Source organism: Sparus aurata, chromosome 18 (genome assembly GCF_900880675.1).
Source record: "Sparus aurata chromosome 18, fSpaAur1.1, whole genome shotgun sequence".
NCBI lineage: Eukaryota > Metazoa > Chordata > Actinopteri > Spariformes > Sparidae > Sparus > Sparus aurata.
Window position 1 is genome coordinate 14,729,634 of NC_044204.1, and position 13,639 is coordinate 14,743,272.

General features: G+C 43.6%; 1 protein-coding gene across 1 annotated transcript in view; it reads right to left on the reverse strand.

Annotated features, from left to right (window-relative positions):
- Positions 1 to 349: 349 nt before the first annotated feature.
- irf2b (interferon regulatory factor 2b) overlaps positions 350 to 13,639 on the reverse strand; it is a 29,568-nt gene continuing 16,278 nt past the window's right edge. Inside the window, exon 10 of the transcript XR_003981479.1 lies at positions 350 to 366. The gene's annotated coding sequence lies outside the window, so the exon portion shown is untranslated. The remainder of the gene's footprint in view (positions 367 to 13,639) is intronic.

Here is a 13,639-nt window from a genome sequence, read left to right on the forward strand (position 1 = left end):
CAAATTTTAAGCATAGTTTTTTACTTATTCATTGATAGCGAGAGAAGGCTTAAGCCCAGATGGTTCAACCAGAGTAACTGTCAGGTCAGGCTTACAACACCAAGTTATGACCAACTTATCTTAAGACCAGGTGTAAGCCCTGTTGGTGCAACCTGCCCCAGGGCTCCACCACTGTAAATAACCAGTGGAGCTGAACACAGACCAGTGGTGTGGACACATGACAATAGCCTTCTGTTGTTATGAAGCAGGTTTATGGTGCAGGACAGGACCACGAAATAAAATTCATTTGAGTGTAAAAGTCATAACAAACACTTTATGACCCTACAAAACATGTCATGATCTGTATTCACATCCACACACACACACCTAAGTCATTACACCCCGTGCCAATAAGACGGTGTGTGAGTTAATGAGGCAACTAGGTTTACAGCCTAAGCGTACAGACATCTGAACCCACGCACACACACACACAGTCACAGCTGGGTGTGTAATGTGCCAGATGCTATTGGCTGATCACACAGTGGGCTGAATAGGAATGGAACCAGCTTTAGCTCAGTGGCATTAGTGTAATTGATGGCGGCCGTCCTGTCCAAAACTATATTTGAACACGGAGTTTTGTGATGGCCCAGCAGGCCTGGGTACACTGCAGGCTCTGGAAATCATTCTACACACACAATATGACGAATCAATACGAAGGAGTGAAAACACATAGAGATGAATGTGTGCTGTGATACAGTGATTTCAGATTGCTAAGGCACAAAATAGCCTGGTGCCACACTAATATGGTCCTAATATGGCTTTATGATGGGTACTGTGGCTGTGTTTCAACCATTACAATATGGCCCTCCACAAATCTGTACAGAAACAAGACTCTTTGTTTCCACACAGCTATGTGTACGTATTGCGAGTCAACTGGAAGTCCATTTACTCCAAAACCTCTCTGTTCTCCAATGTGTTTGCAAAACACACATCCTTCCCTTGACTTTTTTCAGTCTGAAATATCCCTTGAGTACATGAAGAACTTATAACTTTTTTTGCACCGTTGCCACAGGAAGTTAGCATAAAAAACAAATTAGCTAACTGCTTGATTGATGTAATACAGCTATATTTAAAAGTTAATGGCATATTTAGCTAATATTATAAGTGTAAGAGTCTACAGCCATGCCAGTGGCTATGCAGTTAGGCACAGCAGTGCTCTGAGCTACATGGTAATGTCGAAGCCTGCCTTTGTCAGAAAAAGTCTGAATAATTCAAGGAGTATGGTTTAGACCTGCTCAATTTGGAGAGTGTCATGAGATGGTTTTTGGTGTGAATTGGTCTGACGGGGAGATGAATGTCTGTGCAAAATGTCACAGCAACCCAGTTTTTGAGACGTTTGAATCAAGGCCATAAATGTCGACTTCATGATGCCACTCAAGGAAGAATCAGAAAATCACTACAATTAGTACGATTCATCGTCTGGGAATGTAATCTAGTCTTGTCTGTCTTCCTGTATTAGATCGGGAGACAGACAGACAGTGTCACCTGTTGCAGGTTATCAATGTATGATGCATCTCTCACCTGAATCTGATTTGCAGTGAAGCTGTAATGCTCAGCAAGAGCACACAAGAAAAGAAACGCATTTATGGGATTTTAGCAGACGCTTTTGTCCAAAGTGACTTACAATAATTCATACATACTTTCATACACTGATGGCGGTGGCTGCCATGCAAGTTGCTGACCAGCAACATCTGGAGCAGTTTGGGGCTCAGTATCTTGCCCAAGGACACTTGGACATGCAGACCAAGGAAAATCGAACCAGCGACCTTCCGATAACAAGACTCTGGCTCTACCCCTGAGCTAGAGCCATGCTGTAGTGATAAAGCAGGACATTTAGCTATTTGTAGATTCTTATCACTTAGTTAGACTGTGCTCTACGAGTATAAGCTTAGCAGGAACAGTTCCATGTTGGCATTGTACAAAATACAGCAGCAGAGGGTGATATAAATATGGTCATTTATGGTCGTTTTGGGTATCTTGTAATAATATGAAGAGGTGTCATAAATGAAAGTAATGGGCTGTTTATGCACTGGACGAAAAGTGATCATGACACATCATCTTATCTGTGGCAAATTTCGCAGGGATTTAGCTGTATTTGTCAAGACATCTCACAGTTTGATAGTAATTACCGAGCGTACCTAATTGGGCCGTTAATTTGAGATTAGTCATACACTTTAATGAGCCGCAGCGAGTGTAAATTACAAGTCCATAAACTGATAATCAGCTTTCAAACAAGTCACAAAGTTTAAAAACCGTAAACAATGTTGATATCAGGTTTATTGGCCTGATTGGATGGACGTGTTCACCCTCACACTGATCACCATTGAGCCCATGTAAACAAGGCTATTAAAACCTCATTGAACATTTTAGCTGCAATACTGCCGGAAAACGCTTAACCCGCTAATAATCAGAGCACTGCCAGCATGCACTTCATTTCAGTCAATATATTAATGGGGATTAGCAGTAGAGACAAACTGAACTATGAGACAAAGGAAGCTCAGTGAATAATTTGAAGCGTTACGGCAACTTTAGGCCCTGGCTGATTTATCCTGCGAGACGCGCAAAGAGTGAGAGAAGCTTAACAATTTGAGGAAAGGTGACTTTTCTGTTAAGGCGAGAGCATCTTAGATGTGAGTGTAAAGTGGAGGGGCACAAAGATGAGGACAAAATGGAGGAGGAGAAAAAGGCTGGAGTGGGAGGTAGAGGGCAAGGAGAACGAAAGAAAACAATTTGGAAAAAATGCGATCAGGAGATATACAGCTGGAGTGCAGAGTGAGGGAGACAGAACAGAAAAGACAAAGAAGGACATTAAACCTCAAAGAACAGGACAGCCACCAGCGGCTTAAAATATCTGTTGTTCTAAAATGTTGAATAACTTTTGAACCGCTAATCCTATCGATATGCTTTAAAGAGGACATATTGTGTTCCTTTTCTGGTTCATAATTTTATTTTAGGTCACTACCAAAAAGGTTGCCATGTTTTTAGTGCTCAAAAACAGATTATTCTTCTCATATTGAGTATACTATACTGAGTATGTGAGTATTTTCAGTCTTTTCTGTGGGAAAGAGGAGCATCTCTTGGTGTGGACTTTGACTTTCTTTAAAGGAGAACTTCGGTCGATTTAAACATGCAGCTTCATTGCTCAAGCTACCCTTGACTTGCCAGTACCGAAGACGCGAACAAATTTGGTCCAGCCATTACAGAGCTCCGTGAACGGAGACGTAGCATTGAACGCTAACAGCATGGGGTCAGAACTTTAGACTGTGTTTTAAGCGTCTTAACATGCTCCACATCTCACACCAAAAGTTATGCAACATCAGCAGACACCTTAGCACACAGCACTGTAGCGTGTATGGGGGGCGCCGTGACATTCCGACACCCCTCCATTGCGAAACACCACCCTTCCGAAACACCCCCACTCCGAAACACCGCTGTTCCGACCCTCCCCTCAAAACACCGCCGTTCCGAAATTAAACACCGCTGTTCCGAAATTGATTTTCAAGTTTACATTACTTCCTACATCAAACACTGCCGTCCGCATTCACACAACTGATTGCTTTTTATTGCTAATAGGCCTATGTCACTATCTTCATTTATTATATAGTATATTTTCGCTTGCAGCAAACACATTTAAACGTTTGTCTAATCTTTTTACACGCACTATCCGTGGTGCTGAAATCCCCACATCAGCCGCACTCGCACAATTCTGAAATAAACTGTGGCCCATGGGTGCGATCTGCTGGGGAATGACCCCTCTGCTCGTTCGTTTTAACATAACTTGTCTTTGTGGAAGGTTAAAAATGTATGAGTGGATTGAGCACTGCTGCTCAGTTTGTCTTTGAAAAAAAAAAAGCTATTCAAAAAAGCATTCAATACACATTACATGAAATTGATTGTGTATCCATCTCTTATAGTCATAGACTATCATGACCACGGGCCTACACACGCAAACTGTGCGCACGCAAAGGCGCTGTAAGGCAAGGGCGCAAAGGCTGTTACATAATTACATTGAATGTAATAATGTCCGCAAACGTAATAAACCTCAAACACCTACTAATAATACTGACCGTGCGTGCAAAATTCAACTGCTGACCCTCCGCTCCGCTGTCACACAACGGATCCCCCGTCCGCGCTCCCTCTCTCTTGCCCGAAAAATAATTTCCATGAAGAAAACATCGCCTGACATTTAAATTTAAATTCCCATTGAAAGTACAAATCTCAAGAAATCTGGATGTATTGCTCATTTGTAAACACAACACTTGTCAGTCTGTAAGGCAAGAATCTAAAGGTTTATTATTGCAATTCATTTCAAATTCGCTTTATTGGCATGAATGCCACAACAACAATATTGCTCCAAGCACCAAGAACCACGAAAAGAATACCTAGCACAGTAAATAATAATAATAATAATAATAATAATAATAATAATAATAATAATAATGATAACTTTGAACATTATCACAATTAAGTTATCAATCTGCGATGTAAACAAAATGCAAACATTACAGACTTCTAACCATTTTTTCTAAAAGTGTCTGTATTTTAATTGAGAATAGTTTTTAAATAAATTACACAAAAGGAAAAGAAAATATGATTTGTTTTACCTATTTCAGCCATAAGCGGTCATACTGACCGCACATCATTTTGCGGGATTTCATACATTGTCTCTCTTGTCTCTAACTTTGTTAGCGGTCTCCAGCTGTGCGACTGTAACACAACTTTATATGAAGAAGGACTAACACTAATAGCCTAATTGGTTGTTATTTCTTACACTTACAGAACTGTTTACGACTCGAAACAATGTTATTATATATGACGTTTCTGACCAAATGTCGCGGCTTCAAATGCATCAAATTCCCACATCCAGTTACGCAGGCAGCTGTCCAGGGTGCTGAACCAGGTGACAGACAAAGGCTGCACTCTGCGTTCTGATGTTTGCTGGGCAGATCTGTCCCCCTTGGTTTCTCATCCACTCTGTTGTGGGAGATCTCCCACAGAGCAAAAGTAATACACATTTTTTCTCTCCCCGCTCGGCTCGAGCGCGGCTTAACTCTGGCTTGAGCCCACTTCACCCAGGCGCGAGGCTGCAGCCCCCGCTCCTGCTGACAACAGACCGGGGGAGAAAACAGACATTCCTTTGCTCAGAACCCGTATCAGGCTGTGTCTGAATATGTCCTAAGATCGGTATAACGCATTGGAGCAATTTTCATACAATTTCGGATATTTAGCATGATAAAGTAATTTCAATTCAACATAGCCATTTTTCCAGCTGAGGCATAATGAGCATTATGTCATTTATATGAAGTAGGCTGGTTTTGCGGTTAATCAGCCACCTGATCCGTTTGAACCCACAAAGAAAAAAAGGATAAATGCGCAGCCTCCGTTTCCTTTCTGATTGAGTCCGTTCGGAGTGGGGGGGTTTCGGAATGGAGGGGTTTCCCCAATAGACTTTTCGGAATAGCGGGGTCTTTGAAAAAAAGGGAAACCCCGCCATTACGATGAATTGAAGTCTATGTTCGGAACAGCGGGGTTTCGGAAAGGCGGGGTGTAACCCGTGTATGACTCAAAATGAATAAAAAAGTAGTTAAAACAGTGTGTTTGTGCAAGCAGCTACATACCTGTTTGTTGACATCCGTGTGTTCCGGTAGCTAGACCAAACTAGCATATCCATCGAGTGTGCACCTAACAGGCTTAACAGGCTATTGTAAGGCTCATGGCTCATGAAAGGCTGTAACATGGACATGTACATTATGAACATAAACACGAAAATGCTGGATTACGTTTCCGTCTCCGCCAGTGAGGGAGTAAATGCACGCTCGACGGATCAGCTAGTTTAGCCTAGCTACCGGAAGACGCCGATGTCAACAAACAGGTAAGTAGCTCCTTGCACAAACACATTGTTTTAACTACTTTTTTATTCATTTTGAGTCATACACGCTACAGTGCTGTGTGCTAAGGTGTCTGCTGATGTTGCATAACTTTTGGTGTGAGGTGTGGAGCATGTTAAGACGCTTAAAACACAGTCTAAAGTTCTGACCCCATGCTGTTAGCGTTCAATGCTACGTCTCCGTTCACAGAGCTCTGTAATGGCTGGACCAAATTTGTTCGCGTCTTCGGTACTGGCAAGTCAAGGGTAGCTTGAGCAATGAAGCTGCATGTTTAAATCGACCGAAGTTCTCCTTTAAGTTTTAAGAGATTTTAAATGCACAAGAACTTAGTGAAAACACTGACAGAAAGGAGAAAACAAAAAGCATAATAGGTCTCGTTTCAACACTCATGGAAAGCTCATATTCTCAGTGGGATCAACATTCAGGGGCTCCGTGGTGAACATGATCACACCATCACATATATACACATTTAAGGAAACCCACATACAGTAGTTTCTTCCTCGGGGCCGACGGGCAGTGTTTGTCGCCAATCTACTTTTGTTGTTCATGTTCAGTGGATAATATATTCCTCTGCTTCAGCGTCCTCTGTTGTGAGTTAATAACCTTTGTATTTCCTCTCTGAGCACTTTTGGACGCATCTATAGGGTCAGTAAATGAAATATGGGATTACACTTGTTTTTCACTGAAAAGCACAGAGGATAATGTTGTAATCAATGTCTGTAATTTGCGAAGGAAAGGTCAGATGTAGACACAGTCTTTTCTTTTACAACTTCCTGAGGTTTTGTCTGAGTAGAAAAATGGTGAATTTGCCCATTTTCAGACGAAGCAAATATAAAATTGGGGCTTTTAATGAGCCGGAGTGAAACGTAACGTTAGTGTAGGAAAAAACTAAATAAATACAGGAGAGTCAGGTCACACCCCCCCAAAAAAATCGGGGGAGGAAGAGGAGAGGAGTGGGCTGAAATGTTCTCTAAAAAAATATAAAGAGGGTAAAGGGCGAACAGACAGGGTGCACACTGGGAAAAACAGAGACACGGGGGATGCACAGATGGATAGAGAAGGAAAACAACAGCCTGGGTTATAATGACATGATGCATCAATGGGCCCCGTCCTACTGACCTGACATTAGCAAACACACACACACACACACACACACACCCACACACACACACACACACACACACACACAAACTGTTTCTGCAAACCAAAAAATGAAAACACTTACATTACCCTGAATTTTAAACATGCTGCTTTCCTCTCCAGTATCAAAAACTCATTAGAGAAACAGAGTTTGGTGTCGAAGGTCTTTGTTGTACGTCTGTAGAAAGTTTGTCTCTGCAGTCTGCAAACTTTATTTAAATTTAAATCTGATCCACTGCAGTTGCTGTACATTGACACGCAGTCAAGTATTGAATAACAGTTGTTAGACTTCTTCTATTTGTTTGCAGAGGCGCCGCATTTTTCTTTTTCTGTGCTCTGCGATACAGTAAAATGCTTGAAAATGCACTTCTTTTAATTCCCTGTAAAAAAAAAAATATCGGCTTTCGAATCGACGGAGGCATCAAGACGAGAGGCGCGAGCGAAGCAGGAGATGCCTGGAGGCTTTGAAGTGCACCTGATTAAATAATCCTTTCATCATTCTAAATGCGCAGCGGGGACAAACATTAGTTAAGGGGACGTATGACAACGTCGGCTGCAAAAACGCAGAGCTGTTCAGCAAATTACTCGGGTCGCTGTTGACTGACTCGCTGCTCAGATAAAGCGTCCATTTTGTTCTGCTCAAATACTGACAGTGACAGCAGAAATACGTCCTTACCACCAGTTCATTAAACTTTTTTTTCTTCTCTTTGCTTGTCTGAGACAGAGATCCTTTGTGTGCTTTATTAAAAAATAGGTTAAAATTAGAGGTGGGAAAAAAAATCGATATTGCAATATATTGTTGTGCTCTCTGTCGCAATAAATAATCGATACACTGACGGCAAATATCGATATTTTATAACAACACACATTATGGATTTACCCCGTTGTCACTGTCAGTACTTAATCTCTCCTGTCCTGTTTGTGGGGGCGCTAATCCCGTAAATGAGGGTAAAGTAGGCGTAAGCAGGGCCGGTGAAGAAGACGAGTCAACAACAGAAGAAGAACAGATGCAAGAATGGCGGATAATACGAACAACGAAAAACAAATCAAAGACCCACCCGCAAGTTTCCACTCTAAAGTGTGGACCCACTTTGGCTTTTACGAGACAGATGACGGGAGAACACTGGTGCGGTCGTTATCGCCGTCAGCGGGGGGGGAGCGTTCGTCCATCCGTGGGGCGCTTTTTTTAATGAGAAGACCGCGGCAGCCCACAAATAACCTATGTGTCAACCTGGACACATCAAGGCATATTCAATTCATAGAAAATAAAATAAAATAAATGCAATAGATGCATAAGAAGTTTTCCTTTTTATGGGTATTTTTCCCTTTTTCAGTCACATATCGTGATATATCGTTGATGAACTTTTTTGCAATATATTGAATATTGCAGATATCGTGTATCGTGATATTATCATTATCGTGGGCCAAATATCGTCACAGTATTGAATCGTGAGTTGCCCGTATCGTCCCACCCTTAGTTAAAATATACAATATTTACACTAAAGCCCCTTTCACACGTCCATCTTTGCTTCCTTACGCTGAACCAGACAACACCAGCACGATGCCGACCCAACGAGTGATTGTGATCTGCTGTGAAGCTGGATGGGGACACGCTGGGTGCTGGGAGATTCATGTGCATTTATCTTAGGGGATTTGGCTTTTTGCTCGGACTGCTGAGCTGGTGTTGTAGTGGAGGGAGTGGTGCTGCATTCAGGAGAGGTGCAAGGTGGAGGTGTTTCCCCTACTGTGTTTTTATTAATGATAATGTTTTATCATTCATTGTATTAATGACAGTGTTGTAGTTCCTCAGTATGCTGTTTTTTATTGCTTGCTGTGTGTGTGTGTGTGTGTGTGTGTGTGTGTATGTATGTGTGTGTGTGTGTGTGTTTTTCACATTACTTCTAAGTGTTTTCGGTCATGCTGGAGCTCCAGACCAGTACCATCATGGCTCTATTAGCGTTCATAACACAAGGACAGACAGAGACAGAGGTGGAACCACAAACCTTGTTTCTCCGTGCTAAACCACCGTCGGCTGCTGCACAAACACATCCATTTTCTTTCTGGCAACCCAGCACCAAGCGCACGATCACTTTTTGCAAAACTCCCTTTACCCGTCTCCATTTAAACAGGCTGACAGCCTCTGACTTGTTCGCCCAGTTTAAAAGAGGGAGCGCAAAGAAGAGCGGCGCCTGCAGAAGCTCCTGAAGGTGGAAGAAGACACGGCTGGACATGTTGTTAGATTGACAAGTGGTTCCTGGGAGGCACAAAAAAAAAAAGAAACAATACAGCAACCAGCGCTCAGCACCAGACAAAAAGGGTAAAAATTCATGAACTGGGATGTGAAGAGAAGCGCTGTGACACCGACTTCACTGGATTGAATCCCTCACACAGCGCCGTGGATCAGACTCCACTGCTCTGTTGTCCAATGTTTTGAATCTCTGGTCTTCTGTGTTTCCCTCCGTGTCTCTTGTTTCCTCTCCATCTTTTCCCTCTTTTCTGTGTTTTCCCTAATCCCTCGCTTTTCTTGTGTCACAGGCTTCGGTTGCCAAGGTAACTGACATTAATTCACACGGCCATCAGTTTGCTGCTCCACTTATTACTACTTACCTGTGCGAGCCTCAGTGTGTCTGTGTGTCGGCAGCCTACCTACATTGCACAACCTGTGTGTGCACGTGTGTGTGTGTGTTCATTTGTGTCTGGTCTCATAATTATATCTGGAGTTGGGATAATTCCTCCTAAATTCTTCTCTGCCAACCTTGTGTAGTGTCTTCAAACTGTTCAACTGTGTGTGTGTGTGTGTGTGTGTGTGTGTGTGTGTGTGTGTGTGTGTGTGTGTGTCCGATTAGGATCTAGAAGATTCATTGTTTCTGCAGATATGAAGAAAAGTGGGAGAAAGTGAGAGATGCAAAAGGAAATAGAGGAGGACACAGAGAGACTCACCATCAGTCACACACACACACACACAGAAAAATGTATGGGCACACACACACACAGGTACCACTTCACTGCACAATGTACATATGTATAGTGATTTGAAACTGCAAACATACACACACACATACATGCAGAATGAAGTCCCCTCGTCTGCTCGCACTCCTCTCCATCACACACACGCGCACGCACACACGCACACACACTCACACACCTGACTTCATTATCTGCGCTGTGCGATCAGGATGTCAGCAGCAGCAACCATGGTAACAAGTAGAGGGAGAGGGAGAGCGTTGAGATTCACAGCCACTTCACACCAACGCATCATTAATGTCATTTAACTCGCCCCTCGGTGACACTTTCTATCGCTCCGTCTGTTTTCTTCTTGCGCTCCCCGTCTCTCCCACTTTCTTCCCACACCTCCTCCCCGCTCTCTCTCCCTCTTGCCCTCCTCCCCTCTCCTCCCCCCAGCTTTTCCTCCTCTAGAGCTTCGCTTTTCTCTCATCCATCTGTCTCTCCTTCTCTCTCTCTCTCGGTCAGGTTTTTATTGGGAGCTTTGCTGATGACTCACAATACCTAGTTACTTTCCAATGTGTGTGTGTGTGTGTGTGTGTGTGCGTGTGCGTGTTGCTGCCTCGTGGCAATGCAACACAGCTGCAGTGTGCAGCTGTGGTGGAGTCACCGTGGAGGCTAATCACTGACATTTATACATTTATTTGACGCCGTGCATGAGTTATCCGGTGCAACACCCTCACTGCAACACGCTGGTACAGCAGATATGAGGCGTGAGCAGACCCTGTCATTAGAAATGAATGAGCCTCCATTCGGCACCGTACGTGGAATCTCTGATTCACATGTTTAATGCATTCCACTACATCCCTGCAGAGCCTCGGCTCTTCTCGGACTGAATAACCAATTTTCTTTACATTTTTCAAATGCGGTTTCTGTGTCATGATATTCTTATTAATGAGTGAGATGGGGAAAGGCGCTGACGGGAACGCATAGTAAAGCAAAGTGTGATTAAAATGTTTGAGTAGTATCAAAGGTCTGTACATGAGATCTGAGTGAAGCAGAGAACGTCTGGCTGAAACCACGGGACAAAAATCTGCTGTTTTGCATGAGAACATCTGTTTTTAAGCTTGAATCACCACGTGAGCACTTATACTCCTTGCATGTTATTAGAAACCGTACCTGTCTGAGGCTTTGCCAACATTATAAGGCCCGTGAATCCATGTTTCTACAGAGTACTACAGAAGTTTGTCCAGAGGGAGTGGAAAATAAGAGGCGAGGAGAGCTGTATTAAATGGTGTTACAGTGCCATCTGCTGCTCACTGGCTGAACAGCAGGCAGCATTTCCTGTAAGAGTTTAGGGACATTAACGCTTCACATGTGGATCTTTTGCAGAGAGGTGGGCAGTGAGACAAGTGTACGAAATGATAGAGGATTTTCATTCTGTCCAACCATGTTAGATACCCGGGTGTATCTCTAAAATGGATGTAAAGCAGCCAGCACCCTGTGACTGTGATGTTCTATGATGATAGTGTTGTTACTTCCTGCAGCGTGCCTGTGTACCTGCCTCTGTGGTTGTTTCAGAAAGTCAAACCAACAATCAGCTGCTCCTGACCAATCGCTCACAAGGCCTCATTTCAAACAAATAGTATGACTCGCTTGGAACCACTCTGCTCTGGTTCTACCATTGGCAATAGTCATCACTTGGTTGAGGTTCAGTGCGAGCTGAGCTGATACTAAACAGTGGAATAAAAACACTGCGCACCGTTGATTGGTCGGATAGAACTTCCAATTGTGTGACACGGAGCAGCCAGTCGTCACATCATCTGCGCTCTGACGCAGCGTTTCCCAAACTCTCCCGTTTTCCTCCTGCAGTTTTTTCTTTCGCTGCATTCAGCCTTTTCTGAAAATGAAGTCCGTCTTCCTGCTTGTGACAAACATCCCTTCAGCGTCCTTGTTGAGCCGAACACGATGCCGCAGCAGTTTCATGCGGTGTCGTCATGACGATCAGTTCGAAAAATCCAGCCTACAATGGAAACTAAACCAAGAGGGGCACCTGGTGCCACAGATGAATCGAGCTGAGTTGAGCCAAGTTGCAACATGCAGTGGGAGCGACAGCATCAGAAAGCTCCTCCCAACACTCTCCCTCCTACATACAATCATATTTTTAATCCCAAACCATGTTTCCCTGAACCTAACCAAGTGGTTCCTCTGCCTAATCCTAACCAAACGTGAGCAATGCTGATGTAACATCATAAAACTGATTTAACGGTGATTGGTTTTTGGAAGGCGCAGAACAATGATGGGGCGATGGACCTGAGAAAGCTTCTATTTGCCTTTAAAGGGCAGTCGGGAAACATTTTTGTTGTTCAGTTTGGCGGAGTAGTTGGTGCTGATGGATCTCTGGTGTTTGGTCATACAACGAAGCTGCCATGTCAAAACCTGGAGCTCATGTTTGCTCATGTTTTTAACTCTCAGCTGCAGTCCCTGTGTTTCTCTAGCAGAGAGGTACAAACCATCAGGCCGGCCGGGTCCCTGCTTGACATAAAACTCAAAGGTCTTTCACCGCTTAGTCCTGAAATTGAAATTGAACTATTCTCTTGGAAACACTGCTAAAGATGTATTCAAAATGTGCCGACTCGTTGTTATGCCAGCGTATTTACCAGACATACAAGACTCCATTTGTATGAGGCGGGGTCGAGGAAATGATTACGTTTCCGTCCTTACCTCTACTCGTCCAACCTCAACTCGCCTCCCCTCCTTCCCCTCTTAACTCGCCTCCTCATCAACATCCACGCAGACCGCCATCCACGCAGCCGAAACACGCATCATTTTTCTCCAGGTAGACTGCAGCACTCTGAAGTCGGGAAGCGGAAGACAGGCTGGAGAACGGGCAGGACAATGTCAAACAGTCATACAGTAGGGTGACAAAGTCTTGAGACAGCTTGTCAAAACACTTCTATTGTGCATTTGATTTGAATGTGCTCTTATTTATTTTTTCACAACAAATCCTTTTATCAGCTCAACAGGTCGAGTGAGAAGTTGACGGTGTTCTGCAGAGCTTCACATGGCGGCCATTTCCCTCTCGTATCCTTCTAGGGGTGGGCTGCTTTAAAGCTGGGGTGATGTGATGCTGCTGGCCTGCAGGTCATAAAAAATGTGGGCAAAAATCAAACAAATCGTTGAGTGGCCTCAATGCCCTTCATCTATGTTCAGTGGGGTTGAGGTTGCACACACTTGGAGGCCATATACATGTTCATCCTCCAACTCCCAGTAAAAACATATGATCAATATGACATGACCCAAACGTATTCCTATGAGAGTCATAGAAAGGAAAGTCAAAATAAGGAGAGGGTGAGAGAGGTGAGAGCAGTAAGGGAGAGGCAGCATCCACACACACACCACGACTCCCTCGTCTCTTGTGCATTGTTGTTGTTGTTGTTGGAACTCTTTCCTCTGAAAGCTGGCGTCTCCCTGCAGGCCTGGGATCAAATCTCCCCCAAGACTTCAGCTATTCTGTCTTCATATCCTCAATAAACACAAACACAATCTGAGTTTGTGTTGTTCCTGCAAGCTTACAGACATCCATTTTGATTCGGCATAGAAGACTTACTCATCTTTGGCAACATGTG